General features: G+C 37.8%; 1 protein-coding gene and 1 pseudogene across 1 annotated transcript in view; one reads left to right on the forward strand and one right to left on the reverse strand.

The window, feature by feature from the left end:
* The window catches only part of Rec114 (REC114 meiotic recombination protein), a 99257-nt gene that overhangs the window by 26411 nt on the left and 68185 nt on the right, over window positions 1-4661 (reverse strand). The gene's annotated exons all lie outside the window — the stretch shown is intronic.
* Window positions 4097-4661, forward strand: part of LOC110327538 — a 9925-nt pseudogene continuing 9360 nt past the window's right edge.

The raw sequence follows: 4661 nt of genomic DNA on the forward strand, positions 1-4661 counted from the left end.
CCCTCCCTCCCTCCCTCCCTCCCCCGACTGCCCATGTCTGTTTCTACGTGTAGGTATGTATGAATACTTGTGCAATGGATGGAGCAGGCATTTGGGCCTGGTCAGAATGTGTATTATGAATGTATACATATCTGTGAATTTTTGCCTGTGTAAAGGATTTTAATTCTTTTTCCTCTCTGGTTCACAGTTAACCAGCCTACCTGGGGAGAGGCTTCTGGCTGCCTGGCCAGAGAGGGGAGTGCTATCAATAAATCCTTTACCTAATCCCCCACTGCCAAACAGATATTGGAGCTTACATAAGCACAAATAATAAAGAGTTAAGTTTTGAGCACTGAATAGTAATAAAGAGTTAATAAAGAGTTGTTCCCCATCATTTAATGAAGCACAGAACAGTAAGAGGTAAGTTTCCATAGCACTTAATGAGGCACAGGACAGTAATAGAGAGTTATAAAGATATAGCATTTAATAAAGTGCAGAGATTTACAAAGTAAAAATAAAGCACAGAAAGAGAAAGAGAAAAGAAGCCAGTGATTTTCAGCCACAGAATAAACAAGAGAGTGTTAGTCCCCACAAGCCATCGGCTAATGGCATCAGTGCAATTAGAGAAAGTTACAAGGCCATCAGTCTTTTGGCCATTGTCCAACGCAGCTGGGTCCCACCTCAGCTCCAAACCCCCAAAGGCCAGGCAGGTTCAGGCGATCACAACTACCAACCCAGACTATTACACCCAGCAAAACTATCCAATAAAACTGAGGCAGAAGTCATGCCAGACGTGTTAGAAAACCCTACCTCTAAACCCACCTTCAGTGACCTAGTGACAGCAGGACATCATTAGCCACCAAGATGCGCCACATTTCTACGATCAACAAGAAGGCATGAGTATTCAAATACCTGACAAAACTGACTTCAGAAGAAAACCAGTCAGAAGAGATTTAAAAAAAAAAGTCACTCAATACCCATTAAATAAACAACCCATCAAGAGGGTATTACAATTCTTAATATTTATAAACCAAACCCAGGTACACCCAATTTCATAAAACAAATATTACTAGATATAAGATCACAGATTAACCCCAACACAGTAAATAATAGGAGATTTTAATACTCCACTTTTACCAGTACATAGGTCATCTAGGCAAAAAACAAAACAAAGAAAGAAACAAACAAACAGAAAATATTACAGTTAAATGAAATTATAAAGCAAATGACTCTACAATGACCTATGGAAAATTTTACCCAAATATTAAAGAATACACATAAATTTCAGCAGGTCATAAAATCCTTTTCAGCTGAATTGTGGGTTAGGATACAAAAAGCTAGCATCAACAAATATAGGAGAATCAAAACATCCTGTATTCCATGTGAGTACAACTGAATAAGACTAGATACTAAACCAAAAGAAACTACAGAAAATCCAAGATTTTAGAAGTTAACGTTGAATTCATAGAACAATAAATAGGTCACTGAAGAAATAAAGGAAATAAAAAATTCCTAGAATTTAAATGAAAGTAAAAATACAACATACCAAAATTTATATGGTAAAAAAAAAAAAAAATAGAATGCTCTCAAATAAGTAACCTAATGGTGCACCCCAAGGCCATGGAAAACCGAAAACAAATCAAACCCAAAGCAGTAAGTAAGGAGAATTAATGAAGATTAAACAGAGATTAATGAACTAGAAATAGAAAAAAAATACAAGAACTGTAAAACAGACTTGGGTTTTTGAAAAGATAAGGGAGACTGACAACCTCTTAGTTAAATTAACTAAAAGGGAGAGAAATGTAAATAAATAAAATCAGAGAGTAACAACAGACATTAGAGATTAAAAAATTATAGGGACCATACCTTACAAACCTATATTCCACTAATTTGGGGAAATTATCTAAAAGAAATGGATGCATTTTTAGACACATATGACCTAACGAAATTAAACCAAGACAAAATAATTTAAACAGATCTGTAACCAACAATAGATAACCAGTCTAAAGTAGAAATGAAAAGTCTACTGAAATAAAAAGCCAAGGATCACAATGAATCTGCTGCAGAATTCTACCAGATCTTCAAAAAAGAACTAACAGGGCTGGAGAGATGGCTCGGTGGTTAAGAGCACTGACTGCTCTTTCCAGAGTTTAATTCCCAGCAACCACATGGTGGCTCACAACCATCTGTAATGGGAGTCAATGTAATGGGATCTTCTGGTGTGTACTCAGATACATAAAAAAATATATATATATATTTTAAAAAGAACTAACAACATCTACACAAATTATTTCATAAAATAAAGAAGAAAGGCATGCTTCCAGACTCTTAGTGAAGACAGTATTATACTAATACCACGGCTAGAAAAAGATATGACCCAAACAAGAAATTAAACAGATCTCCTTGTTGAACATAAATGAAAAAAAAAAAAAAACTGTCCATAAAATACTTGAAAACTGAATTCACGATTATCAAAAAAAATCATTCACCAAGATCGAATCAGCATTATTCTATAGCTGCGTTATTCTAGAAATGGTTTAACATATGTGAATAAACCATTACATGCATGGTGTCAAAGAAAAGAATCACATCATCTCAACAGATACAGAAAAAGGCTCTGACAAATCTGATGTCCCTTCAAGATAAAAGTCATGAAGAGACTAGGCAAAGAGGACAGACACCCTAACATAGTTAGGACTGTTGACAAAAGGCTAGAGTCAGCATGATAACAACTAGAGCAAAACCTAAGTAAGGCATTCTCACTAAGATCAGGAACAAGACAAGGATATCTGCTTTCTCCACTCCTGTTCAATCCAGTGCTTAAAGTCTTAGCTAGAGCAATAAAACAAGAGATGGAAATTAAAAATACACAGCAGAAGCCGGGCGTGGTGGCGCGCTCCTTTAATCCCAGCACTCGGGAGGCAGAGGCAGGCGGATTTCTGAGTTCGAGGCCAGCCTGGTCTACAAAGTGAGTTTCAGGACAGCCAAGGCTAAACAGAGAAACCCTGTCTCGAAAAACAAAAACAAAAACAAAAAAAACAAAAAAAAAATACACAGCAGAAAAAAATCATCGTCAAAACATTCCTATCTGCAGATAACAAGACCCTAAAGACTCCACAAAGAACTCCAAGAAAGTGGCAAGATACACAAAGTCAACACACAAATCAGCAGTCTTCCCATATACCGATGATAAACATAATAAAAAGAAATCAGGAAAAATCCCATTTATAACACTGAAGAAGAGGAGGGAGGAGGAGGGAGGAGTAGGAAGAACAATAACAATATAACAAGAGAGAACACCAATCCTGGAACAAACCTAATCAAAACCAAGAAAGACCTCTACAGTGACAAATTTAAACATCAATGAAATAAAAACAAACAAACAACATCATCAACAACAAAACCAAAACCAAACAGACAAACAAAGCCATTAGAGGATGCACAGACCTTTCATGTTCACAGACAGAAACTAATATTGTGAAAATGGCCACCCTATCAAATGCAATCTACAGTGTCAATGCATTTCCAATAAAAATTCCATGGCTTGGGTGGGTAGGGGAGCAGGGTGGTGGGGAGGGTATAGGGAACTTTCGGGATAGCACTTGAAATGTAAATTATGAAAATATCTAATAAAAAAATTCCAGGGCCATTCTTCACAGATACAGAATAATCTATCTAATGATTTGCATGAAAGTGCAAAAGACCATGGATAGCCAAAGCAGTTTTGAACAAAAATAATACAGCAGGAGGCATTGCCACACCTGACTTCAGGTTACACTGCAGAGCCACAGTAATAAAAACAGCCAAATTTGAGCACAAAAGTAAAACATAGATCAACGGAGTAGAATAGTGAGGGCCCAGATGTAAGTCCGCACGAGCTACCTGATTTGTTGAAGATGCCAAAAATACACGCTGGCATGTGTGCATTACATGCATGTATAAACTTGTCAAGAACACTTTTAAATTGAAAACTGTCAAAGAGCAAAGTTCAGTAGTAAAAGCATCTAGGCTCAGCACGATTCCACACTGCATGTCTGTTCTGAGGGGCAGTAGGCAGTTCGTCCCATCCCTCTTCTCTCACAGCGCACGCCTCCACCTCATGGAATGCTTGATGGGCATGAGCCCTCTCAGGCTGTAGAACTACCTCTTCAGCTGTGAACTAAAGGCTGACAGAGGTTACCACTTTCACGTGGATAATGATGGAAATGAGCCCCAGCTATCATAAAGAATGGTCAGCTTGGGGCAAGAGCAAAAGACAAATTATCATGGAGGCAGAAACAGTGAACTATGAAGGCTATCCAGTTAAAAGTCACACTGGCAACTGTGAACATTTCTGGATACCTGACAGTTTCCCTCGGGGACTCTGAGACTACAACGCCTGTGGTCTTAAGGTTAGAGTGTGGTGCAGGGCCTGTACACATTGGTGGACAGCACACAGGAGCTGTACAGGGAGATGCAGAGTCAAAAGATGAAGATGAAGAGGATATAAAACTCCTAAGTATGTCTGAAAAGTGATCTGCCCCTGGAGGTGGTAACAAGGTTCCCTAGAAAAAAGTAAATCTTGACAAAGATGATAAGGAAGATGAAGAAGAAGAAGAAGAAGAAGAAGAAGAAGAAGAAGAAGAAGAAGAAGAAGAAGAAGAAGAAGAAGAAGAAGAAGAAGAAGAAGAAGAAGAAGAAGA

The sequence above is a fragment of the Mus pahari genome, chromosome 10 (genome assembly GCF_900095145.1).
Source record: "Mus pahari chromosome 10, PAHARI_EIJ_v1.1, whole genome shotgun sequence".
Classification (NCBI taxonomy): Eukaryota; Metazoa; Chordata; class Mammalia; order Rodentia; family Muridae; genus Mus; species Mus pahari.